Source organism: Panthera onca, chromosome E1, assembly GCF_046562875.1.
Source record: "Panthera onca isolate mPanOnc1 chromosome E1, mPanOnc1 haplotype 2, whole genome shotgun sequence".
Classification (NCBI taxonomy): Eukaryota; Metazoa; Chordata; class Mammalia; order Carnivora; family Felidae; genus Panthera; species Panthera onca.
In genome coordinates this window covers 20787509-20814685 of record NC_138352.1, presented here as the reverse complement: position 1 = coordinate 20814685, position 27177 = coordinate 20787509, and the positions used below count along the sequence as shown (strand labels likewise).

General features: G+C 52.0%; 1 protein-coding gene and 1 long non-coding RNA gene across 4 annotated transcripts in view; one reads left to right on the top strand and one right to left on the bottom strand.

Moving 5' to 3' along the window:
- GAS7 (growth arrest specific 7) overlaps positions 1 to 27177 on the top strand; it is a 215043-nt gene that overhangs the window by 64602 nt on the left and 123264 nt on the right. Inside the window, exon 1 of one of the 3 annotated variants that reach the window (XM_060647266.3) lies at positions 10094 to 10118. The exons of the other annotated variants lie outside the window; for them this stretch is intronic. The gene's annotated coding sequence lies outside the window, so the exon portion shown is untranslated. Of the gene's footprint in view, positions 1 to 10093; positions 10119 to 27177 lie in introns of those variants that run through there. 3 annotated transcript variants of the gene reach the window in all.
- Positions 4500 to 5048, bottom strand: LOC132688320 (uncharacterized). The gene is made up of 2 exons (XR_009614488.3): positions 4960 to 5048; positions 4500 to 4699 (listed from the first exon to the last, which is right to left on the bottom strand). It is a non-coding gene; the product is annotated as an uncharacterized LOC132688320 (long non-coding RNA).

Here is a 27177-nt window from a genome sequence, read left to right as displayed (position 1 = left end):
GGGAGAAAGAAGTGTCCCTGGCAGCCCCCGGGAGCCATAGCTGGTGTGAGGCTGGTAGCATGCACCCCACGCACCTGGCAGGTGCTGTTTGCCCTGAGATCGCAGCCTCAAAGCAGAAGGGTGTTTTTGCGGAGTATATGTACCAGAAGCGTCTCTTTATTTGTTAATTCTGTGCTTACTGAATAGGTGACGGATAGATCAGGCCTGCTGTTCGAAAGGTACTGAAGAGTCTAAAGAAAAACACGTGGCCTCCTCGCCACACCGGACCTCCGCCTCCGCCTGTCAGTTCCCCTCCCCAGAGGCAAACAAGTTATCGGTTTCCTGCGGGCAGTTCCAGAAACCTCGGGCATTTGCAAACACGTGCGCGTCTTTATTTTCCCTCACGCAGGTGCTCGCTGCTCCTGACCCTCTGCACCTTGCTGCGGCCGCTGCTGTTTTGCAAACCCACAGCCGTATATCATGGAGTTTAGTCGGTAGCAAGAGTGTCCTTTTAGTCGATTGCCTCTCCCTGTCTGGCCCCATATGTCCCACTATTGCTCTGGGCGGGAGGTGGGGGGGGGGGGCATGTGAGTGGATGGGGGCTTTCCAGGCTCCCGGGGGCCACAGGCAGAGGACCCTTCTGAGCAGTGGCCCAGGGCCTCTGCAGGCTGACAGATTGTTTTACAGGCTCTCGGGTCTCCGGATGAGGGGCCTCCGTTTGCCATCTGAATTTTCTGCTCCTTTTCCAAGCTGCTCTCCTGGTCTCCCCCTGCTTCTCCCTCTCTAATCTCTACCTTTCTCCACCTCACCCCTGCACGAAGCAGTTTCCTCAACCTGTTGCTTCTGCTTTGTACTCTCCAAAGGTGGCATCCTTTCAATGGACAGGTGGACCTGGCTGGGCAGAAATGCCCCTCGGTTTTACTTTTAATTAGTTATATTTAAATAGTTCTGTAGGGGGCGGGGGGCACCTGGGTGGCTCAGTTGGTTGAGCGTCTGATTTCAGCTCAGGTCACGAACTCATGGTTCGTGGGTTCGAGCCCCGCGTCGGGCTCTGTGCTGACAGCTCGGAGCCCGGAGCCTGCTTCGGATTCTGTGTCTCCCTCTCTCTGCCCTTCCCCTGCTCATGCTCATGCTCTGTCTCTCTCTCTCTTTCAAAAATACACATTACAAAAAATTAAAAAAAAAAAAAGATTCTGTGTCTCCCTCTCTCTTCAAAAATACACATTACAAAAAATTAAAAAAAAAAAAAGATTCTGTGTCTCCCTCTCTCTCTGCCCCTCCCCTGCTTGCGCTCTGTCTCTGTCTCTCTCTCTCAAAAATAAATAAACATTAAAAAAAATCTAAACAGTTCTGTGTGCACAGCGGTCACATATTGGATTTTGTGTGTCCACTTCTCAGGATGAGAGTAAAAATCTGCGAAGCAGAGTGTATTTGCTATGTGTTGAATCAAGTCAAAATAGCTGGGATTAGGGAGGGTCCCAAATTCAAACTTGGAATACTGGCCTTCCTCGAGGAATTTTGAAAAAAAATTTTTTTTCTTTCTTAGGTTTATTTATTTATTTGTTTTGAGAGAGACAGAGAGAGTGAGTGGGGGAGGGGCAGAGAGAGAGGGAGAGAAGGAGAATCCCAAGCGGGCTCCACACTGTCAGCACAGAGTCGGATGCGGGGCCTGAACTCACAAACCACAAGTTCATGACCTGAGCCGAAACCGAGAGTCGGACGCTTAACCGACTGAGCCACCCAGGTGCCCCTCCTTGGGAATTTGATATCCTCGGCTGGACACGGCAGGCCCTGAGCTCAGCGTTGTGGGCACAGAGGTGAGCCGAGCAGGCCAGTCCTGTCCGGATGGGGCATCTCGTGCTGGGTCTCAGCACATGAGTTAAACCCAGATCCAGGAGTTCAGAAAACCATGGTCCTTGGACACTTAGAACTTCCTTGTCGTGTTAATGAAGACAAGGTGTATTTGTCTCCTGTCGCTTCTGTAATGAATTGACATAAACTTAGTATCTTAAAACCACACATTTATTCTCCCCTGGTTGTGAAGGCCCAAAGTCTGGAATGAGTCTGGTTTTTTTTTGTTTTTTGTTTTTGTTTTTTTCAGGCTTATTATTTATTTTGAGAGAGAGAGAATGTGAGTGGGGTAGGGACAGAGAGAGAGGGAGAGAGAGAGTCCCAAGCAGGCTCTGTGTCATCAGTGCACAGCTGGATGAGGGTTGACCTCCTGAACCGCAAGATCATGACCTGAGCCGAAGGCAAGAGTTGGACGCTTATGTCCAACTGAGCCACCCAGGCTCCCCCCTGAAATGAGTCTTCTGCAGCTAAAATTAAGGCGTCAAAGGGCTGGTTCCTTCTGGAGGCTCTGGGGTGCGGAGGGAGTAGAGTCTGTTTCTATCCTTTTCCGTGTTCTAGAAACTTCTTCCTTGGCTCATGGCTACATATCATAATGCCTTATCTCCCCAACTCTGACCTCACATAATGTCTTCCCTCTTTGCTCTGTGTCCCTCTTACAAGGACCCTTGTGATTATATTTAGGCCCCACCCGGACAATCCAGTGTGACCTCCCCATCTCAGGATCCTTAACCTCCTCACGCCCACCAAGTCCCTTTTGTCATATAAGGTTAACGCCTGCAGGTTCCCAGATTCGGGGTCTGCCTGTGTTTGGGAGGCCATCTTTGGCCTTTCGTGAGGGGTGGCTTTCTTTCTTTCTTTCTTTTTTTTTTTTTAATTAAACTTTTTTAAACACTCATTTTTGAGAGAGCATGAGTGAGGGAGTGGCAGAGAGAGAGAGGGAGACAAAGAATCTGAAGCAGGCTCCAGGCTCCGAGCCTGACGCGGGGCTCAAACCCATGAACTGCGAGATCATGACCTGAGCTGGTCAGACGCTTCACTGACTGAGCCACCCTGGCGCCCCAGGGGGGTCTTTCAGTACTTGAAAGAGGAAGTTTGGGTGACAGAAGGGCATTTGCTGAGTCGGTCACTTCCCCGGATGCTCTGAATTGGTGGGAAAGGGCAGAGCTTGAGCAAACCATCTTTGCGGGACTGATGTCCCAGAAGCAGTGGATCTCGAATTGGGTGGGTCCTCGAATGTCCTAGGAAATGTGGGAAAGGGACAGAGGCCCAGATCCTGACCGACTTCAATGAGCCTGGCCCTTTGTGTTCTTTGTGAACTTTCCGGGTGACTCCGGTCCTCAGCAACGCCTGAAAACCGTCGCTCTGGGGAGTCCTCTCCGGGATCATCTGTGTGCCGGCCTGTGGGAGGTGGAACTTCCTGTTTTCTGTAAGCAGCCAGAGCCAGCCTACAGACAGGAAGTGTGGGAGAAGACCAGAGGAGGGGCCTCCTGGCTGGCAGAGGAAATGCCACCTGTGTCACACCTGGGAGGTGAGACAAGGTGTGGCTTCGAGAAGCAAGAGAGAGAGAGTGCTAGGAGCAGAGAGAAAGGCCTTCTCAGCCGCACTGAGGTAGGAACCAGCAGGCCCTGCTTGGGGACACAGAGGCCATTTATGGGGCCAGACGGGGCAGGGGCGGGGAACTGATTTGACAAGAGGGGTGAAGGTGACCCATTTTGGGAGAGAGAAAGCAGAGGAGGGGCAGAGAGAAAGAGGGAGACAGAGAATCCCAAGCAGGCTCCACACTGTCAGTGCAGAGCCGGATGCGGGGCTCGATCCCGTGAACCGTGAGGTCATGACCTGAGCCGAAGTCAAGGGTCAGACGCTTCACTGACTGAGCCACCCAGGCGCCCCCATAATGCGTTTGTAGTAAGTGAGCCGAGTGTGTCGGGCACTGTATGTATGGTCACGGGGCAAGGGGCTGCAGTGGCGTGGCAAGCAGGACCCACAGGGACGCTGGTGTCGTGAGTATACTTTGGGGTGAGGTGGCCTGGTGGAGTTAGTCAGCGGGCAGACATAAATAATCAAGAGACATAGCCACAATCACGTGATTGCACATGACTAACTGGTGGCTTCTTTAGGTGGAATGTTCCGGGAGAGCTTCTCTGAGGAGGTGACTTTAAAAAAAAATTTTTTTTTTTTAATGTTTATTTTATTTTCGAGAGAGAGAGCACGAGCTGGGGAGGAGCAGAGAGAGAGAGAGAGAGGGAGACACAGAATCTGAAGCAGGCTCCAGGCTCTGAGCTGTCAGCACAGAGCCCGATGCAGGGCTCGAACTCATGAGCCGTGAGATCATGACTTGAACTGAAGTTGGCAGCTTAACCGACTGAGCCACCCAGGCCCCCTGAGGAGGTGGTGTTGAAGCTGACATGTAGACCAGCCATGGGAAGAGCTGGGAGAAGGGCTCTTTGGGCAGGAGTGACAGAGAGTGCCAAGGCCACGAGGAAGGGCCAGACTCGCCCCATCCAAGGAGGAGCTAGAGCAGCACAGTCTGTAGAACTTTCCGCAGAGATGGGAATTCCGTATCTGGGCTGACCAATTGGCCACCAGCCGCACGGGATAGCCGATCACTTGAAACACGGTTAGTAAGACTTAGGAACGGAATTGTACGTTTTATTTTCATTTTGGCTGACTTAAATTTAACTTTCAGTGCCACAGGAAGCTGGTGCTTTTTCTGTTGAACAGCACAGGGGCTAACGGTCCGTGTGTCTGGAGAGAATCGTGTGAAGTAAGAGGAGATAGAGAGAGGCCGGACTTCATTGCTTCGTGCATTAGGCTACCTAGTCTGGGTTTCTTTTTTTCTAACATGGCGCAAAGCCTTCGGATGGGCTTACTTGAAAGTTCATATGACCCAAAAATAAATAAAAAACGTTGAAAAAAAAAATTTAAAAGGGGCGCCTGGGTGGCGCAGTCGGTTAAGCGTCCGACTTCAGCCAGGTCACGATCTCGCGGTCTGTGAGTTCGAGCCCCGCGTCGGGCTCTGGGCTGATGGCTCGGAGCCTGGAGCCTGTTTCCGATTCTGTGTCTCCCTCCCTCTCTGCCCCTCCCCCGTTCATGCTCTGTCTCTCTCTGTCCCAAAAATAAATAAAAAACGTTGAAAGTTCATATGATGTGATTGATGTTTTAGAAGTTCACTCTGGCTGCCACGTTGAGAGTGAATTGTAGGGGGGGTAAGGGTGGAACAGGAGGCCAGTTAGGTCCTCGTGAGGATACGGGGAAAGCTGCTGGTGCCTTGAACAGGGTGGCCACAGTGGAGCCAGAGAAACACGGATGGATTCCGTTGGAAGTGGGTCTGGCAGGAGTGGACGGGGAGGGGATGGAGAAGGTGGGAGAATTTGCTAATCCTAGATTTGGGGCTCAAGCAGCAGGAGGGATCATGGCGCCATTTGCTAAAACGAGGTATGGAGAGCACGTGTCCTTTTGGTTTGCTTTGTTTTTGGAAGTGATGAATATAGGCTCTTTTAGGGGGTTGGTGAGAGATGTCTCTTGAGCATCCGTGTAGAGACGGCAGGTAGCCAGGTGGTCATGGGGAAAGGCCAGAGCTAGAGAAAGGAAATCGAGGGTGTATAAAGCCATGGGACAGGGTCAGGCCACTGAAGAGAGTGCGTTTATGGAGAAGAGGGGGAGGGGCAGGAGACTCCTATCCCGTTTGAGCTGGAGCATCCGAGGAAGATCCAGAAAGACCACTTGAGAAATGTGAGGTGCCCATGGGAGCCAAGAGAAGTCATTCTCTTGGTTTCCAGAAGGAAGAAACGTTGAATGCTACTGATTGGCCAAGGACTCGAGAAGAATCCAAGGTCAACAGCATGGAGGTCATGGGTGACCTTGGGAGAGCCGGCTCAGTGGAGGGAGTAGCAGAACATTGGGGCTAAGAAAGTAGAGGTCATGACCACAGGTACCTCTTTTGGGGAAAATATTTGCTGTGACCAGAAGCAAAGGAATGGGCGGGACCCGGAGGAGTGGGGATCAAGGGATATTTTTGTCTTTCTTTTTAAAGCTATGTGTTATGTGCTGATAGGTAGAAGGCAGGTAGTTTGCCTTTGATAGGAGGAGGGCCTTTTAGTCGCCATAATGGCGGGGTGGGGGGGAGGGACGGCTGCACATATGAGCCCTGATGGAGTTTGGGCCAAGGGCTGATGAGCACTTACTGTCCAACTGCTCCTGTCTTTCTAAGTGAAGCGAGAGGCAAGACCGTTATCTGAGACAATAGGTAGTTGTCCCAATGGTGGAAAACAGTCCACAGGGGTAACTACAAGAGGACTGCACGTGGCCACATGGCTCGGATTGTGCTTCTCAAACTTGAACATGCAAATGGATCACCCAGGGATTTGTTACGATGCAGAGTCTGGGTTTTTTTTTTTTTTTTTATTAAAAAAATTTTTTTTAATGTTTATTTTATTTTTGAGAGAGAGAGAGAGAGAGACAGAGCGCAAGGGGAGGGGCAGAGAGAGACACACACACACACACACACACACACACACACACACACACACAGAATCTGAAGCAGGCTCCAGGCTCCAAGCTGTTGGGACAGAGCCTGACGCAGGGCTCGAACTCACAAACAGTGAGATCATGACCTGAGCTGAAGTTGGAGGCTCAACCGACCGAGCCACCCAGGCGCCCCAGATTCTGGTTTCTGATGACGCTCCTAGGGCATGTTGATGACGCTGTCCTTGGGTCCCACTTTGAGTGAATGAGACTCCACAGCGCTTGTGCAATGAGAAGCTTAAGAAGACATGTGGTTCCCTGATGTGTCCCAGAGATGCCTAAGTTATTTGCCCATTGAACTTACACTTCAGGCAGAATTGAGCAAGAATTGAGTCCCTATTCGAGATTTGCGGCCATCCATTGAAAGGCAGGTTCTTTTCAGCCTACATGTCCATCAACCGATGATGGATAAAGAATACATGGTGTTTGTACATATAATGGAATACTACTCAGCGATCAGAAAGAATGAAATCTTGTCATCTGCAACGACGTGGATGGAACTAGAATGTATCACGCTAAGCGAAATAAGTCAGAGAAAGACAAATATCATATGATTTCACTCATATATGGAATTTAACGTACACAGCAGATGAACGTAAGAGAAAATAATATAAAAACAGAGAGGGAGACAGACCATAAGGGACTCTTAAATACAGAGAACAAACTGAGGATTAATGGAGGGGTGTTGGGTGCGGGGGGGGGGGATGGGCTAAATGGGTAAGGGGCATTAAGGAGGGCGCTTGTGGGGATGAGCACTGGGTGTTATATGTTAAGTGACGAATCATTAAAATACTAATCCTGAAGTCATTATTATACTATATGTTAACTAACTTGGATGTAAATTAAAAAAAAACAACAAATAAAAAATAAAAAGACACTTCACTGTAGATATAAAAAATAAATAAATAAATAAAAGGTTCTCCTCAATGTCAGACCTATCTGGGAGATCTTTTAAAAAAAGAACAGGGCCTGAGTATTTCGATTTTGATTGGGATTCTGAATTAAGGGATGTAGGGTGGATTCCCAGGGTTCCCTGTTTTTCAAAAGCTCCCCTGGTGATTCTCATGTTTATCCAGGCTTGAGAAACACTGATCTAAAATACCAGGTCAAGGGGATGATCATGGGAGTAAGTGGCCAAGGTGGGGTGGAGGCAGGGAGGCCCCTAGGAGGTGCGGGCTCCTGTCTGTATAAACAACTTGAGTCACCCCAAGTCAGCATGCCGAGGCTGTTGTGGCTGTCTGATTTTACATAGTCCTTTGAAAGACATGCCATGTCAGCCAGCAGGAGCAGTGTGCCCATCAGGCTCCCCTTCTGGAATCTTCATAGGATCCTGGGATGGCTCCTTGGGGCATCTGGTCTACCTTACAGGATTCGTGGGTTGGGGGACCCATTCGGGCCTGAGGAGGGAGTTGCTCAGATGGTTCTGCCAGTCCTTACTGGTCCTAGCCCTTTAGACAGTTTCAGAGAAGATTCTCCAACAGAGGGGCCCCTTGAGTCCTGCAGCCCGGTCATGAGCGAGGCTGGTTGCAAGGCTGAGAGCCCAAAATGTCATGAGGATGAATCGTCCCATCCAGTTGCCCAGAGCGATGACAAGAATCACGATAGAAGCCAGGGCCCAAAGCATCGCTTCATGTGGCGAGGAACTAATGCCTCCACAGCCAGCAAAGGGCCTGAGGTCTTCCAGCAGCTGTGCGATCAGATTTGGAAGTGGATCCTCTTCCAATTGAGCCTTGAGATGATCACGGTCTTCACGGGCACCTTGATCGTGGCCGCGTGAGAAACCCCGCTTGAGGCTCAGGGTGTGGGCAAACTGGACCCAGGTCTCTGATCTGCAGAAACTGAGGTGCTAAATGTTTGTTGTTTGAAGCCATTAAGTTTTGGACTAATTGGTTATGCGACGCTCTATAACACACAGAAGGGGCCAAGGCCGCATCGCCAGAAGGTTCCGTCTCTTTACTTTCCTGTCTGCTGCTTCATTTTCTGCCTTAGCAACCTCTTCAGAAGGATTCTACACTCTTGGTGATCCTTAAAAAAATAATAATAAATTAATTTTAAAAGTAAGAAAAAGAAAGAAATCAATGAGTGGGTAGCTTTCAAATGGAGCCCGGGGTGGCCTGGTTGGGTGGCTGCCACAGCCCCATTCCAAAATGGTCACTGGCAGGATGTGGAAGTGAAGGGATCCTTGACGTCGGCCTGGGTGGGATTTGAGAAAACCGCCCCAGCTCTGGGGCAGACGGGGAATCCAGATGGTCCGTGTCGTGGAAGTCAGTGGAAAAGCCTCGAGGCCTGAAGGCCAAGGCTTTGGGGAGACCAGAGGCAGCGAGGGCTGCAAAGAAACCGATGGGGAGGGGTGTTCCCGGTTTTACCTGCGTGTGAGAGCATTCGGGTCCACATCCAAGCGGAGAGAGTACCTACCGAGGGATCGCGCTGGCGAGGACGTCAAAGCAAGCACGGGGACACCATCCTTTTGTGTAGGCTGGTGGCAAGATTTTGATCATGCGTGCTAATAGGAGGCAGGGTGGCGGGCTGGGTTGGCAGACAATGAAATTAACCCTCGAAAAAGCCGAGGCTGCGAGGAGCCCCATAAATCACCGCGGTTCAACTGTCTGTCAAACCTGAGTAATTCCTCCTACAAGTCTTTTTTCCACCAGCAGTTTCTGGTTCCTCCTCCTGAGGCTTTAGGACTCCCCAGCGAGGAGGCAAATAAATGGATCTCCGCCTCCCGCTTTCTCCTCTCTCTTTGCCTTCTTGGTCTCCCGTGTAGGCGTTCAGGAGCTGGCCTCATGAGCCAAGAGCATTCCTCGTGCCCAGCAGGAGAGAAGAGAAAACTCCTGGCCCTTCTCTGTCCCTGTCGTATGCTTCTCGGGGGGAAGTGGAGGCAGGCGGTCTCCAGTGAGTCTGGGGAGGAAGTGAGCTGATCGTGCTCTGGGGTTTGGGGTACGTTAGGTTTACGAGAGTCCAGCGCTGGGGAGGAGGGCCGGGCAGAGGGCCCTGTGTGCCCTGGCACGCTTAGCTGGTGCGCCCAGGGTGGCCAGTCTTGCGGGAGTCACGGAGGTACAGCTCTCTTCCCGATGCAGTGTTGTGTGCACGGGCACGTTTCCACTTTTGTACGGGGCTCCGCCCGGGTGGGATCACTCTCTCCCATCTCACCGGGCAGGCGGAGTGTTAGAGGATTCAGCTTGTGCGTGGCCATCCCCCTTGGCCGCTTCCGCAAGAATCCCGGCGGTGGGGGGTGGGGGGAATACGACGGAGGAGCAGGTCCAGAAGCGTCTCTTCCTCCGTGCCAGGCATAGGAAGCGATCTGCCACACCCACCCCAGGGCCTTGGAACATGCCTCTCGGATCACTTGACCCCGTGACCGTGTTTAAACTTTTCAGCCAGACGGACGTACAGAGTCTGCCTGCTCGGCAGAGAAGCCAGCGTCGACGGCAGAGACCTCACAGGGCCACACGGAACGAGTTCCTTCGTGGGGATGAGCGCATCCTGACTCTGTGGCCGGCTGGTCGGGCGGGTGCTGTTTGAAAACAGAGGTGCGGCAGAGGGAGGGCTGGACGGCGCGTCCCCGGCTCCCGCTGGGTTTCCCATGACTCACCGAGGTGCTGGACAAGCTTCGGAGACTTGTTTCGCAAGCGCCAGGAGACGTGCGGAGGAGGTCGTGGGAGCACTGTGCGGACAGGTGCACGTCCCGGACCCAGCGCTCGCCTTCACGCCCGTGGCCACAGCTCGGGCCCTCAGCTTTTTTGGTCATTTATATTCAGGAGGCGGTGAGTTGCTGGCACGGTGGCTGGCGGGGGAGGGGGACGAGTCTGTGTGACCCCGGTGCCTCCTCAAATGCCACCGTGTTCTCTTCCCCCCTCGGACCCTGGGGTGAGAAGTCCTGGCCCACCTTAGAAGACTTTCTTTCTGCTTGGTGCCTGGGTCACCTGATGGCCCTGCCCTCGTCTTGGGTCCATTCTTTGCAGGGAGGGCTGTCCTACCTGCGGGGGGTGGGTAGGGAGTTGTGGTTTTAGTGTCTGCCTCCCTGGCCAGCCTAGCCCTGGGGTGGGGGTGGGGGTGGGGGTGCGGGTGGGGGGTCCCTGTGCGTCCCTGTGCGTCCCTCTCCTCCAGTTCACGTCTGCTAGCAGCTCTTTCGTCCAGTCACCCAGTGGAGCCCCCCAGGGAGGAGAGGGGGGCGGCGTGAGGTGAATGGGAGCGTCCTGACGGGAGACGGGGACGCCCCAGGGTCTCGCTGGTGGCAGGAAGTGGGTCCAGTGCACGTTTGTATCCGCCTTCCTCCCTGCCCCGAGCGAGGGCTGGAGTTGCTAAGCGCGGGCCTGCTGTGTCCGCCTGCAGATCCGACCCAAGGCACGGAGCCCGAGTGCGTTTTTACAGTGCTGAGGTCATGGGTTTGCAAAAACTTGGAAAGCAGAGCAGCCTGGACCACGGAGCTCGCGGAGCCCACGGCCTGGCGTTTGCAGGTCATGGGTTTGCAAAAACTTGGAAAGCAGAGCAGCCTGGACCACGGAGCTCGCGGAGCCCACGGCCTGGCGTTTGCACGTGTGCCCTGGACAGCCTTGAACCAGTTCCACCTGACTTACACGCCCGGCGGGTTCTGGGTATCCCAGGGAGCACAGCCTGTGGGGGATCGGGACCCGGCAGAGCCTGGGGTGTCTGAGCACCTGTGCTCTGCCCTCTCCCTCTGGTTCCGGGAAGAAAGTATTTATGGAGCACCTCGTGGGCACGATGCAGAGGGGACAGTTGTGGCCGCTTTGGCTTGAGGGCCAGTGGGGGAGGCCAGCCGTAAGCAGGCATCTGCAGGAAACGTGTGCAGGGCATCACAGAGGCTCAGAATAGGGGGACGAGCAGGACGGGGCACCTGGGTTGCCTTGAGTCGCTTGAGTGTCTGACTCTTCGTCTTGGCTCAGGTCGTGATCTCAGTCTGTGAGTTCGAGCCCCACATTGGGCTCTGAGCTGACAGTTCAGAGTCTCCTTGAGATTCTCTCTCTCCCTTTCTCTCTCTCTCTCTCTCTGCCTCTTCCTCACTCTCTCTCTTTGGAACAGAGGTTCCAAAGGGATGCTCGGGAATCAAATCGGGGAACTTGCTTCCGTACTGTTTGTTTTGTTTTGATTTAGAAGATGTTTGGTCTGGCCCGGCCGAGGGATGGGCAGAGAGGTAAGACGATGAGGGAAGGAAGTTGTTTCTTCTGATAGGACCCGGTCTATGGCCGGGGTTAAAAACCAGCTCAGCGCTGCTGAAGCAAAGCAGGGAACGTTGGGACTCCCCTGTCACTCTCCATTAGCTCCGAAGGTGTCAGGATATGTGGTTTCTCACTGCACCTGCGTTGCTGTTCCCACCTCTTAGGCCGACCTCATGTTGAGGACTCCGGCAGGGGTGCCTGGGGGGCTCAGTCGGTTAAGTGTTCACTCTTAGTTTTGTTTCAGGTCATGATCTCACGGTTTCATGAGTTCGAGCCCCGCATCGGGCTCTGCGCTGACAGTGTGGAATCGTGGAATCTCCTTGGGAGTCTCTGTCTCCCTCTCTCTTTGCTCCTCCCCCACTCACTCTCTCTCTGTCTCTCTCAAAATAAGTAAATAAGCTAAAAAAAAAAAGAAAAAGAAAAGAAAAGACTCCCCTGAGAATGGAGAGGTGTGGCTCCCCTTGGGAAAGCAATGGGGTGCCAGCACCCTAACAAGGAGACTGGGGGATGGGCAGGCAGGATCAACACGCGTTCACCACTGGTTCCCGAGAACGTGAAGGAGCCAGGAAGGATTTGTGGCTTTTGTTTTGCGTGCCAGAGGTGGTTTTGAGTAGGTGGATGCTGTCCTGGCAAACGGAAGAGGGACGACGTGGGGGGAGAAAGTTTGGAGAGATCTTAGCGGTTGAATAGATGGGACCTGGGAAGTCCCTTCCTTACCCTCCTCCCAGATATGATGCTTTCTTTATTTTTACTTCCTCTGCTCCCCAGCCGGTCACTGACACCTGGGTGGTGGGAACCCAGCTGGGTGTGGGCACCAAAGGGATTGTTTCTCAAGGACTTGGTTCCCACCGAGGGTTAAAATAAGCCGCACGAAACTCATGGTCTCTAAAGGCCACGTTGGAGGTGATTGAGTATGGGGAGTTGGATATGAAATGGAAACATTGAAGAGGGCTGATTTGGGGTTGGGCTTCTGGGGGCTGGGAATACATACGTACATAATATACGTATACATTTATATAGATGGGTGGGAGTGGTTTGGGAATGGAATTTGGTTTTGCACATGTTGCATTTGAGATGTTAGTGGCCTGTGTCTCTGAGGAAGAGTGTGGTTGATCCCATGAGTGGGGCCCGTGGAGGGACTGGGGAGTGATCCAGAGAGAGTGGGGGGCAGGCACAGAATCCGAAGGAGGCTCCAGGCTCCTGGCTGTCAGCACAGAGCCCCACGCAGGGGCTCGAACTCGTGAACTGCAAGATCATGACCTGAGCCGAAGTCGGATGCTTAACCGACGGAGCCCCCCAGGCGCCCCTACAGTGAGCATTTGCCCAAGTCAGCCTGCCAACACCTGCGTGTCACAATGCCCCTTGGGATAAAAGTGACTCCCTGGTCAAATAACGTTGAACCTTGAACAAACGAATATTCGTTCTTTCTTTCACCACCTTTTTATTGAGCACCTGTTACACGTTAGGTTGGAGGTGCCCGGTGTTTCTAACAAAAGCCTCTGCTTTCACCGCTTAGGTTCTCTTGGGGAAAGCAGACGATAAAATAACTAGATGATGTGCTTTCGGGCTCGTGAGGTACTGTTTTCCCGTCGCAGAGCAGAGGGCAGTGGGAGGTGATGTTTTAGATGGTGTTGACAGGAAGGCTCTGTGGTCCCTGATATTTATTTATTTTTTTTTTTTTTATTTATTTTTTTTTATTTATTTTTGGGACAGAGAGAGACAGAGCATGAACGGGGGAGGGGCAGAGAGAGAGGGAGACACAGAATCGGAAACAGGCTCCAGGCTCCGAGCCATCAGCCCGGAGCCTGACGCGGGGCTCGAACTCACGGACCGCGAGATCGTGACCTGGCTGAAGTCGGACGCTTAACCGACTGCGCCACCCAGGCGCCCCCATCCCTGATATTTAAACAGACCCGAGTAAAATGAAGATGCAAGGAAAGAGTGTTGCAGGGGGAGGAAAAATGCACGCACATGGGCGGAGAGGTGGACATACGCTTGACCCCTCCATCGTGTCTGGAATAGAGGGAGGGAGAGACGGGGAGATCATTCAGGCCGCTGTGGACACGGGCTTTTTACTCTGCGGAAGATGAGGATCCACTGTGGAGATTTGAAGCAGGACGTGATTTTTTTTTTTTAATTTTTAATGTTTGTTTATTTTTGAGCGAGAGGGACAGAGTGCAAGCAGGGGAGGGGCAGAGAGAGAGAGAGAATCCGAAGCAGGCTCCAGGCTCCGAGCTGTCCGCACAGAGCCTGATGCGGGGCTGGAACTCACAGATGGTGACATCATGACCTGAGCTGAAGTCGGATGCTCAACCGACTGAGCCACCCAGGCACCCCTCTCGGGATTGGTTCTTAAGGATTTAGTTGACAACCAAGGGTTAAAATTAACAGTCCTATGAAACCCACGGTCTTTAAAGACTTTTTTTTTTTTTTTTTTAATCTGTTCTCTTCCCGCAAACCCACGGGGAGCGCTTTCTTTTGGCGTTCAGGCAGAAACGGTCGTACTTTCCCTGAGCCCGCTGGCTTCTTTTAAGGACCAAGCACCGTTCAGCCAAACGCATTGCCCTCCTTGCACTGGCTGCAAAGCTCGGTGCCAGATCTGGGGCCCACCTCGTGTGCCGGAAGATTGCATCACAGGTGTCCCTGACTTCTCCCAAACTTCATCATAGTTTCTTTTTCTTTTTCTTTTTTTAAAGATTTATCTTTCTTTAAAAAATATTTTTCCTTTTATTGCAGTACGGTTGGCACACGATGTTCCACGAGTTACGGCGAACAGCAGAGCGATCTGTCAGTGCTGTTAGAACACCACTGACTACATTCCCCATGCAGTTGCTTTCATCCCCGGGACTTACTCGTTTCGTAACTGGAAGCCGGGACCTCCCCCACTCCCCTTCCCCTTACTTTCTCTGCCCTGTGTTCCCTTCATTTGCCGCTCTAGGTGTCTGGTCCAGGAAGAGGGAGCGTGGGGACGTAGATTCTCTTTCTGCAGTCCTGATGGTGAGAGGGAAGCCTCATTTTGTGCTCCCTCCGTCCTGCCACCCTTTTTCCCTGCTCCAGTGTGGGGCCGGCTAGACTTGACTTTCCTCCTCTGGGTTCGGTGCCCCCCTCCCTCCCAACGCGGGAAGCAGCCACTGCACGGGTCGGACGGCAGCTTGCCCTGCGTCATTAGGGATGATTTACTTCTCCGGCGGAGACCCCGGCCTGCGAGTCCACACGGACCGCACGCTGACCTTGTGGAACAGCGTTTCGTAGTGCACGCTGCTGGAGCCGCCCTCTGGCTGGTGACGCAGCCAGGGGCCAAGGCACTTTGTGCAGAGGGGAGGTGCTTGGGCTGCCCCTTCCTGAACCCCTCATCGCCGCTCAGAGTCCTGCAAGGTTCGAACCAGGAGAGATGTTTGCCAGCAGCCGGGCTGCCTGGGGTCCTCATTCTCCCCTTCCCTCCCTCGGGCAACTGTCCCCCCAGTGCTCCGGGCACTGTCTGTGACCACACTGGCTCCCTAGTTTATTCTCTCCCTCCCTCCTTTCCCCTCTCCTCCCTCTCCCCTCCTCTCCCCTTCCCGCATCTTTTCTGAAACACCACAAGTGTTTTACCCCCTTTTGTGTACCGGAACCATCCCCGATGAGATCGTACCTTCCCAGCTCTGCTGCTGGGGGGCTTCAGGGTTTCACCCTCCCTCCTCTTCCTGAACCCACGCCCCCCCTCCCTCCCCCGCAGGCTGATGCCATTTTTAGTTTTCAGTAACTTTCTTTATGGAGGATTCTCAAGATCCCGTGGGTTTGAGCACCAGAAGGGCCCTGGAATCTAGCTCGGATTCCATTTCTCTGCAGCCAGAGGGCCGCAGGGTGACATCTCCCCACAGAGACCCCCTCATGGCCAGCCTGAGCCCTTGAGGCGTGTGGAGTCTGTCTTCTTTATAATGGTGAAGGCTTCCCAAATGTCTGACGAAGCTGTTCAGAAAGCCCTCTCCATCCATCCATCCATTCATTCATTCATTCACTCCACATGAGTCAGAGAAGCTTTATTGATTTTCTTTGGTATGTTTGCAAGGTGTGTCCGCTGGGACCTGTGGGTAGTGTAGACACCCAGTGTGGACACTTGGCCCTCTGCGTCCCAGGGGCTTACAAGTTCGTGTCCCGGCTGGGACAGACACGGGCCACGTTCCAGCCTACACCGAGGCGGCGGTGGCGATCGGTGCCCCTCCGAACGCATCCTGGTCCGGCACCCGGTCACTGCCCCCATCCCCCGGGAGAGGGCTTCCTGCTTAGCAGAGATTGGGGTAGTTTGCGTGCACAGCCCTCTTGGGGACGCCAGGCTGAGCTCGCTCGGAACCCTGGGCAGGTGGCATATCTCCATCCCCTGGACTCTCCTTCTCTGATGGGTTTCCCCTTTTGGGTTTTCCCCAGGCACACCCGAGCCTTGGGATCAACTCTCAAGAAACTAAGTGGGAACTCAGTGGGAACACAGGTTTCCCATTTGCTTAGAGGAAAAAAAAGGTAATGTTTTGCATAACCGCTGGGATTTATGGGCCCTTAGCCGGTACCTGCTGGTGCCCCGCGGAGGTCCTCTGTGGAACTCATCCGGGAGCTTGGAAGCCACGTCTGGTGGTCCAGTGTAGTCTCTTGGATCTTCCTCTCGCTGGGGTCTCTCTGGCATCCGTGCTCTGTCAACCTTTGTCCTCTGATGGTGACGTGGCTAGCCCTGATGTGTTATTCCCAGGAACGAGTGGCCACGCAGTGTCCCAGAAGTCTCCTTTTTGCCCTCTCTACGGTTCTGTGTGACGGAGCCTGAGTCCAGCTGGGGGTGATGCCCGGTCCGCACAGCAGGATCTCTCAGGATTGTTTTCATCCACACTCCACCCTTCAGGATGTATTCACCAGCTTTGGTGTGAAGTCAGAACACTTAACCTGCCAGCGATTTGTGTGGGTTCCAACAGCCTCTGCAACCCACGTGCATCCCTTTTCCTGTCACGTTTAATTCCCTGCCCTCCGCTTTTGCTCAGACTCGGTCGCCATCCCCTCCGCCCGTGTCCAGAGCCCGGGACGAGCCCAGGTTCCTCACGATGGTTTCGTAGCAGGGGCTGCTCCGGGTAGCGTAAATTTTGTGCCAAGGCGGAAGAGACAGGATCGCTGCTCTCCCAGCCTTGCAGGGACCCACGGAGACCCTGCCTCCCTCCCAGATAGTGTCAGTGCCACAGTGTACACATTCCAGGCTGATTAGCTAATGACTTTGGACCGGGCTAGCGCGATGCCAAAAGTGTGATTCACTCAGTTGCAGGTAGGGACAACGGTGAGCATGCTCCGTTGCCATGGGGACGTGAACACCGATTCGTCTCCAAGCAGAAAGAATTCACTGCCACTCCTCTGGGATGTGGACGTCTCCCACACCGCTCCCCCGGGCACTCTGCTCTCCCTCGGGCTGCAGTGCGCCCCCCCCCCCCCCCGTGTCCCCCATCCGCTGTCGCTCCCTCCTGGTGGGCGCCCTGGTCCCTCGGGTGCAGCGGACACCCCTCGCTGCTCTGTGGGTTCAGTCACCATCTAGCCACACCTCCGATGCCTCGTCTGAAGCCCCAGTGACCGGGTTGTACTCGACCGAATGCTTTCTTGAGGTGCGGCCCTGTGACGAGGTGACAAGGGCGAGGCTTTAAAGTTGGACAGATGTGGCTCAGGTTTCTGTCGTCATTCATGAGCTCCGTAGCCTTGGGAAAATGTTTTTCTTCCTCCTCCGTGTCCTCCTAGGGAAATTGGGGCAGTCCCTACCTTACCGGGCTGCAGGAGGACGAGACGGAAGCGTGTCAGAGCGCTTAGCACATCGCTCCGCGTTTGCTTTCGTTCTGTCTCTTCTGTGTCTCAACAGCCCAGGGGGCCCCGGGGATCGGCGCTGGGACATCCTGTGAAGTCGGCTAGGAGGCTGGCACACCCAGGGACGGTTGTCCGGAATGCAGAACTCCGGGCCGCGCGCCCCGTCCGCCTTGCGCCGCTTGGGTGTTCTTGGGTCGCAGACGCCAGAAACGGATTGTGGCTGACATGAAAAGCAAAGGGGAAGCCATGGGAGAGATGCTGCGGCTCGCAGAGTGGGCAGGGGGCTGGGGGAGCCTGAACACCCGACAGACACCGAGGTGCTCGCTTGTTGGAGGCCCTGCAGGAAGGGGTGGCGGGCACGGTGTCAGAGCAGAAGTTAGCGTGGTCGGGTGTGCTTGGTGGTGACGGATGAAGCCCACCCATGTCTCAGGGGGTCGGCCCAGAGCCTGGCGGTCAGCGTGGGCCACACGCACCTGTGTCCCGTGAAAGACCCCTTCGGATTTGGAGCGGACGAGCTGGTCCCGGGATTCCCAGTCTTGCAGAAAAAGCGCCCGGTGCGTCGGGGGGCGGGGAGAGAACTCCCTACACGAAGCGGGGCGCTGTCCAGATGGGTGGTGACCTCACTGGACCCCGTGGTTTCTTGTTCCTTTTGGTTTTTTAGTGTTTGTTTATTTTTGAGACAGAGAGGGAGAGGGAGAGAGAGAATCCCAAATAGGCTCCGTACTGTCAGTACAGAGCTGACAGTCGTGAGATCACGACCTGAGCCCAAGTCAAGAGTCGGACGCTTAACCGACGGAGCCCCCCGGGTGCCCCCGGACCCTGTGGTTTCTGATAGGACTTCTCTGATGACAGGGAGGAAATACGAATGAGCGTTACTGGGCTTTGTAGCCCTTATTCTCCCCCTGAAACCTGCAAACTGGTATGTGTAGTCAATAACCAAAGTTTCCTCAGATTCAGTCCATTTTGCATGAAATTTGTCCACAGAAAATTACGGAGATTCTAACAAACCCGTCTACCACGCGTAGTTTTAAATCAGCTTTACTGAGCGGTAATTTGCGGTCAAGAAGAATTTACCCATGTTACCTGTACAGGTCAGTGACTTGACAAATGTAAACAGTCATGTGACTGCCAAAGCACAGGGCATCTTTCCAGAATGTTCTCTCTTGTCCATGTGCAGGCCGTTTCTCTCCTGTCCTCCCTCATCTCCTCGGGTCACTCTGGAATCTGGCTTCTTCTGCACAGGGTAATAGCTGAGATTTACCCATATTTTTGTATCAGTGGTTCGCACCTTGGGATTTCCTAGTAGAATTCCATTCGCTGGATATACCATAATTTGCTTCATTTGTCAATTGATGGGCATTTGGGTTGTTCCCAGCATTGAGCTGTAATGATTAATTCCGCTGTGAACGCTTGTGTTCGAGCCTCTCGGACGTGCTTTCCTCTCTCTTGCGTGAATACTTAGGCGCGAAGGTGCCTGCTTATATGGCGAGTGATGTGTGACTTTATGAGAAATGGCAAAACTGTTACTTCCGTGAATTGTGCTTTTTAGGTCTTAGAGAAAACTTTTCTTACGCTGAGGTCCTAAAGTAGTCTAAAACTCCTCTAAAAGTTTTATTTTTTAAAAATTAAAAAAATTTTAAAAATTCTTTGTTTTTGAGAGAGACAGAGAGAGAGGGAGACAGACAGACAGAATGCAAGTGGGAGAGGAACAGAGTGAGAGGGAGACACAGAATCAGAAGCAGGCTCCAAGCTCTGAGCTGTCAGCACAGAGCCCGACGCGGGGCTCGAACCCACAAGCTGTGAGATCATGACCTGAGCTGAAGTCGGAGGCTTAACTGACTGAGTCACCCAGGTTACCCCTATTGTAATTTTTTGATAGTGACAATTTATCAGAAAATTTCCTTTGTGGTCCTAGTTTGTGAGGAGTTTTAATGGTCAGATGCTTTTTCTGCATCTAAATTATACTTTTCTTATATAGTCTTTTAATGTGGTGTGTTTAACTAATGAGTTTTTTTGATGTTTTAATATCCCTCTCTTCCTGGGATTAAATAATGTTTGTTTAGGATTTTTACAGTTATGCCCTGTGAGGTTAGGAGGTAGGCTTTTAAGTCTTTCATTGTTTTCTTTGAAGGTCAGTACAAGGTAGTGTAAGAGGAACTGAGTGTTTTTCCTCTCCGTTTCTGGAAGAGATTTATATAAGATTAATGTCTTTTCTTTCAAGGTTTGAGAAAACTTGTCGCAGAACCACAGAGATGTGTTGTAGCTTTTTAAGGTAGAGTTTAGGCCACTGAATCGATTCCTTTGAAGGTTATAGATCTATCTAGGTTTTCTGTTTCCTCTTGAGTCAATTTGGAATTTTTAGTTTTTCTGGAGAATGATCAGCGATCAGTGATGAGAGGTAGCAAATGACCGGTCAGTGCCAAGACTTGTGGGGAAAATAGGACCTTAGTGATTCATGCTCCCAACACCCGAAAGGTAGAAGGGGGGAGATCAAAGTGACTGCATCCCAGGGTTTTTGTATTATTCAGAAGGAGAAAAGAGCTATCGATTATCTTTGTGCTTGGGAGTTGAGAGTACATGTTAAAAATGTCTGTATAACTGCCTAAGTCACCTAAGTAGTATATAAATAGACCAGAATTGCCAAGCGTTCAGGGGCGGGAGGGAGAATAAAGAAAATGCATTCAGGGGCGCCTGGGTGGCTCAATCATTTGCGCGTCCAACTTCTGCTCAGGTCGTGATCTCACGACCCGTGAGTTCAAGCCCCGCGTCGGGCTCTGTACTGGCAGCTGAGCCTGGAGCCTGCTTCCGATTCTGTGTCTCCCTCTCTCTCTGCCCCTCCCCTGCTCGTGCTCTGTCGCTCTGTCTTTCAAAACTAAAGAAACATTAAAAAAAAAAAAAAAAAGTAAAATGCAATCAACCTGGTAGAAAGCAAGACGGGAGGAAGCCAACCAAAACAGCAAAGAGAAGAGTGTGCTAAAGAGAAAGCACGTCATGGCGATGACCTTTGGGTGTTTCTCCTTAGCGCTCCACACATAGGCCCCTGCACCGTGACCGCCTGTCTGCCGTCTCTCTCTTTCTCTCTCTGTCTCACGGGAAGCAGACTCTTCTGGCTTCTGGGCCACTCATCTGCTCATTCTGAGTGCCTGGCATACAGAACGTGCCTAGTAAGTTTGGATGAGTGTGGTGAGCAAATACACCCTGCAGACAGAGCCACTCTAGCAGGTTCTGTGGCTCTAGGGACATTTTAATCTGTGCTTGCCTTGGTTGATCCGTGAGTTAGGGACTGAGGAAGGAGCTACAGCCTTGAATTTGATGGGGGGGCAGGGGGGGAAAGCCACTGAAACCACCATTAAATTCCTCTACTGTGCGTGTAGCTGTTATGTGCTTGGTGGGTACGAGGGGGGCCCCGGGGACCTCTCGTACAGGGGGTGAGGTGGCCTGAGTGCTTCTCAAACATTAACACACTCACGATTCATGGGGGGCTGGGGGCATTTGTGAGGGCACAGATTCTGATGCAGGAGTTCTGGGGCGGGGCCCGGATGCTGCATTTCTGACAAACCCCGTGGACCCTGCTTTATGGAGCAGGGCTTCAGGTTATTACCTACGCTGATACCCCGCCTGGATGCTTGGGGACAGCACAGTGGCCCTGTACTTGGAGAATAGGCTCAGATGGAAATTATTCTAACTTCCGGGGCTGTTACTAGTGAACGTGAGGGCTCCAAGCCCCTGCCGGTGCAGGGAGGGGTACCCCTTGGCCTCATACTGTGCGACTCCAGCTCTGTGCAGGGGGGGGTGGGGGTGGGGGGCCTGGGATGGAAGGAGTTTGCCGAGCTCCCTGCACGGCGATCACACTCTTCCTCGGTTTTCTCGTTTCTCAAGCGGAGCCACATGGCTTGTTCAGACTCGTCGCCTCCTGGGAAGCTCTCATCTTGATGATTCACATGTCACTTGTCACTGTTCTCCAGTACCGTCACACTTTATCTGTGCAATCAAAATCCCATTTCCTTGCCTCATTCCTGCGAGCCTCCGCCCGCCTGTCCCTCTCGTCCTCGGGTTCTGGTTTCTGTCGTGCTGTCCGCCCTGGGCAAGACAGGCAGCCCTCACTCCCCTCTCTTCAGAAGCACGACACGGGCCAGGGACAATGACGTCCTCACACCCACCTTTTTCTTCTTTTTTAGTCTCTCTGCTCTTAGAGAAATGCACAAACCCAGTGGGCAATGCCCCAAATCGCAGATAAGCCACTAATGCACTGATCCTGGGGCCAGACAGACCACGGGCGCCATCGGGGCTTCGGGTCTCTTTCCCCCGCTTGTCCCGTCACGTTGTGGAAATGGTGCAGGCAAGCGGTCTGTCCCCTTCCTCCCCTGTGTTCATATCAACTCCTGTGCATTGGAGTCTGGGAGGCTTGTGGATATAAAGATCTTCTATCAGTAAGTGACGGACCCTGGGGTTTTTTCTGTGGGTGTGGTCTGGATCAAGGGTTTTACAGCCACAAGATCCTTTTACACAGCAGGACAGTCTGGAATTGGAATGTCTTCAGGACTGTCCCTAGACCTTGGGCAGGGGAAGCCTGGCTGCGTGCTTCCTAGCACACTCCCAGACCTCAGCGCAGTCCTTTGTCCCTTTGCTTTCTCTGGGATGGGCAGAGGTGACACAGGCCTACGGGATGGGGCTCATCACCTCCGGCGTAGCTGCCGTGGAATGGACTGTAGTTAATGCAGGGGCCGCTGGTGGGGGTCTGCGTGCCAGCTCTGTGTTTTTTATTTTTTTATTTTTATTTTTTTTACATTTATTTATTTTTGAGAGACAGAGACAGAGCATGAGCAGGGGAAGGGCAGAGAGAGAGGGAGACATAGAATCCGAAGCAGGCTGCAGGCTCCGAGCTGTCGGCACAGAGCCCGACGCAGGGCTCGAATCCACGAACTGTGAGATCGTGACCTGAGCCGAAGTTGGACGCTCAACCGACTGAGCCCCCCAGGTGCCCCCCCCCTTTTTTTTTTAATTTTTTTTTTTTGCCAGCTCTGTGTTAATACGACTCCAGCCTTTCCTTTTTTCTGAACCTTGCCTGAACAAACTGTTGGGCCAGGCAGGTAACGGTGCTGAGAGAGCAGGTGGAGACATCAGAGCCTTTTTCAGCTGCCCGTTAGAATCGCCTGGCAAGCTTGTAAGACGGCCGTCTCCCAGAGCTCTGTTGACTGGGTCTGGGGATTTCTGGGCATCAGGGTGCTTTTTAAGGTCCCAGATGATTCCCACGGGCAGCCAGGGTTGAAAGCCACCATGTCAGAGAATGGCGGAGAAGGCGGCCCCAATTCCCTTCATACTGTCAGAGACGACTTTAGTATACGGCCTTCTTGATTTTTTGGGTCACGCCTGAAACTTTGAGGTGTTCATGGGAAATTGCCTCGTTTTTATACATCAGCTCCTGGTCTCTGACACGTACTCGGACGGGCTGGGCTGCACCACGTGGCTGAGTGTGTTTGTCTTCCCACAGCCTGCCCCCCCTGCGTAGGCCGGTTTTCTGTTCTGGTTCTTGGCCCCGGACTCTGAGCCCAGCTCTGTAAGAACGATGCTGCTGAGCACAGACCCCTGGGCGGTTCTGTTCTCTGGCCTGCTGCCCGGGGACACCCCACCGGTGGCCTCTGAGTAGGGCCGTCTGACTGGGTGTCTCCCCAGAGTCCTGGCCGGGCCAGACCCGGGGGCTGTGAGGTGTTGGGTCGCAATGGGGGGAGGTGGGAATCCGGAACCTAGTCCCCGTTTTCGAGAAATGGCAAACCTCAGACATCTGTGTGTTCTGCCCCCACTTCCCAGATTATGACCTGCCCACGAGAGAGCCTCCGCCCCTCTCTCCCGAGCAGCCTCCTGATTTTGGAATCGGGCCAGATAAACAGCCTCTTCGCTGGTATTTTCTCTCTCTGAGGTCAGGCCAGAAGCCTGGCGAGCTGGGTGCAGCCCGTGGAGGCAGAAACTGGGGACGGAGAGGGGGCATGGCCCGCTGATCCCGGCTGGCGTCGGGTAGTGACCCTTGGGGAAGAAGGAACTGTAGGCTTCGTGTCCTCGGACCTGACTTTTCCTAACAGACCTTGAGGCCTTAAGGCCCATTTGAAAATGAGCCTCTCAAAACACCTGACAGGTCTTGCAGCCACCAAAGGGATCGTCTCGGGTGCTGCATGCGTTATGGGAATGGCTGGGCTTTGGGGAACCCCTGTGTTGCCGCGTTGCTTCACGATCCGGGTTTGCAGACCACAGCGGAAGCTTCTGACTCTGGTTTTGGTCCCTGTGTGTCCCTAGAGCTGTCTGCCCTGCGTTGTGCACGTGTCCCGACAAAGCACTTCCCGCGCCAGCCTCTTTTGGGGTTGTGGGCAGAGCGGGGAGGGGAGGACTTTCTCCCCGCTGCTCCATTCTCTTTGAGGTGACTTATGGGCTGACACCTTTCGCTCGTGGCTGTCTGACTCTCACCCCTGCTTCCCCGATCAGACTCCTCTTTTTTTTTTTTTTTTTTTTTTTAACATTTATTTATTTTTGAGAGACAGAGAGAGAAAGAGAGAGAGAGTGCGAGTGGGGAAGGGGCAGAGACAAAGAGACACAGAATCTGAAGCAGGCTCCAGGCTCTGAGCTGTCAGCACAGAACCTGATGTGGGGCTTGACTTGGGAACCATGAGATTATGACCTAGTTACCCAACCGACTGAGCCCCCCCAGGCGCCCCCAGACTCCTTCTCTTCCGCGTGTAATAAAATCTCTCTCGGCTTCTTTCCTAGAAAGACCCTGGGGATTGCATTTAGGGCACAGCTGGATACTGCAGGCTATACCCTCATCACCTCAAAGCCCTTAATTACATCTGCGAAGACCCGTTTTCCAAATGACATAATATCCACTCCTGGCTGTGGTTCTCGAGCCTGGCAGGACGCCTTTGGAGCCCACGCGGTTTCTAGGCCACCGGATCGGCCATGGCGGGCTTAGAAATGCCAGACCATGGGGCGCCTGGGTGGCGCAGTCGGTTAAGCGTCCGACTTCAGCCGGGTCACGATCTCGCGGTCCGTGAGTTCGAGCCCCGCGTCGGGCTCTGGGCCGATGGCTCGGAGCCTGGAGCCTGCTTCCGATTCTGTGTCTCCCTCTCTCTCTGCCCCTCCCCCGTTCATGCTCTGTCTCTCTCTGTCCCAAAAATAAATAAAAAATGTTGAAAAAAAAAAAATTAAAAAAAAAAAAAAAAAGAAATGCCAGACCACGCCATCGAGGCTCTCCTTGTGCCCCGGCCTCTGCCACAAGAATCCCAAGCATGGAAGCCAGACCCTCAGACCCCACGGCTCACGAAGCGGGCTCCCAGCGTGTGGAGGTTGAGTGAGAGGGCCGAGAAGCTCTGGTGTATTTGAAAATCCCATTATCCAAGCATCTTTGGACTTCTTTTGGCATTTGCATGACTACCTGGGCTCTGGCAAAAGGTGTGTTTGAGAAGTGAAAAAAGGGAGTGAGGCTGAGCCCCTCCGGCCCCCCACTACAGCGGGGCTCTCTTTGGCGATATCTCTGGAGGGAGGTGACTCACTGGGGTCTGAGCGACAAAGAGACTGCTATGGCTCCAGGACAGAAAGCCCTTCCTCCGCCCCTGGCTGCCTGTCCAAAGTGGGAACCCGGGGCTGGGTGTCCTCAAAGAGGCATTTGGCCGAGCCTGGTGCTGCCTGCCATTCACAAGCCTACGAATGCCTGCACACGCCGGGGGCACGCTGCTGACAGTTTGAACCTCAGTTTCCTCCCCTGTAAAATGGGTATAATTACAGAACCAACCTCACGGCGCAGAGTAAAGCTCGAAAGTGTGTGAACGGATGAGAACAGCCAGGCCCGTGCTAAGCGTCACATAAGAGCTTCCTGCTGTGCTCGCGATGATCTGAAAATAGAGACGATTTCAGATTACCCGCCTTCTGTGTTGGCGTGGATGTTAAATGAGATAATGCACGTCAGTGCTCACAGCAGGGTCATTCTTCCCACTTTGGATTTGAGCTCCCTGTGGGCAAGGCCTTCTGTCTTCCAGATCGCGAAAGTTATGCAGCGTGTTGTAAACGGGCAGCAGCGAGCATTGGCTGGGCGGACGATTGAACACATCCGTGTGCTCTGTGGGTGACATTTCGATGAGGTGGTCCCCGGGCCTGAAGTATCTTAGACATGGTTATCAGGGCTTCACGAGGGCATTGCTTCCCTGCTTTGGGGCAGGGATGTGGCTTTGGCAGAGAATCTGGATGGTTGCAGTTGAGGAGTTAAATAAGTACTTTGCTGTGTCAAGCGGAGAGGGCAGGATAGCAGGGGCTCGCCTGGGGTATAGGGCACAGGGACACACGTGGGTGCACATATAATCATGCCAGGTGCTTCCAAGCCTCTGCTCCTCACTTTGATGGGGGGGGGGGGCGGGGGGAGAGGGGGAATCCTTCTGTCAGACAAAAGGAGGCCCTGCCTACCTGTCCCTGCAGGGAAATCCCTGTGAAACCACCAGAGTCACTCTCTGCCGCCCCTTCTGGATACCCCCTGGGAAACTCAGCCGGCAGACTGGACCTTGGGGTTAGGGGGAGGGTACCCTTCCTGGGGAACCATCCTCAGGGAAGCAGGGGACAGCCCTCTGCTGTCTGCAGGCCTCACGCCGAGAGTGCAGGACTGTCCTAGGGACCTGCAGGAGTCTGGGGCTCAAGAGGGCATTTGGTGTGGGGACTGCAGGGTCTGCAGGGTCATTGGGAATTCTCACCAGCTACTGGTGGGTCAGTTCTTCTGGCAGAAGGAAGAGTATGGGGATGTGAGTGGTGCTGGCTTGCTAATTCAGCAATTTTATTTTATTTTATTTTATTTTATTTTATTTTATTTTATTTTATATTTTATTTTATTTTATTTATTTTTATTTTATTTTATATCTTATTTTTATTTTATATTTTATTTTTATTTTATATTTTATTTATTTTATTTTTATTTTATCTTTTATTTTAGTATTTTATTTTTATTTTATTTTATATCTTATTTTGTCTTATTTTTATTTTATATTTTATTTTATTTTATATTTTAGTTATTTTATTTTATTATTTTATTTTATTTTATATATTATTTATTTTTATATTTTATATTTTATTTTATTATTTTATTTATTTTTATTTTATTTTATATTTTATTTTATTTATTTTATTTTTATTTTATTTCATTTTATTTATTTTATTTTTATTTACATTATATTTTATTTTATTATTTTATTTTATTTTATTTTATTTTATATTTTATTTTATTTATATTTTGTATTTTATTTATTTAATTTTATTTTTATTTTATACTTTATTTTATTATTTTATTTTTATTTTATATTTTATTTTTATTTTATGTTTTATTTTAGTATTTTATTTATTTTATCTTATTTTATTTTTTTATTTTATTTTATTTTAGTATTCTTTTTTTTCGCAGGAGTATTCTCCTGAAAACAGTAGTATGTATCTATTTCAGGAGTAGAATTTAGCGATTCATCACTTAGCCTATGACGCCCAGTGCTCATCCCAAGAAGTGCCCTCCTCCTTAATGCCCGTCCCCCATTTAGCCCATCCCCCCACCCAACACCCCAGTTCAGCAATTTCTGAGACCAAAAGGTAGCCCATCAGCAAAGCAGAATTAGCCGTGTTATTTGAAGTTAGTCACATAAAGAAGTTTATTAATTTTTTTATTGATTTCTACCCAGCACACATTACTGTGTTTCAGGTGCGTTTGATATTTTTATACGTTACAAAACGTTGGCTGCATCGGATTTGCCACCACACGCCATTATTATAGTATTAGTGACTATTTTCCCTGGGCCATACTTTATATCCCCGTGACTTATTTATTTTATAAATGGAG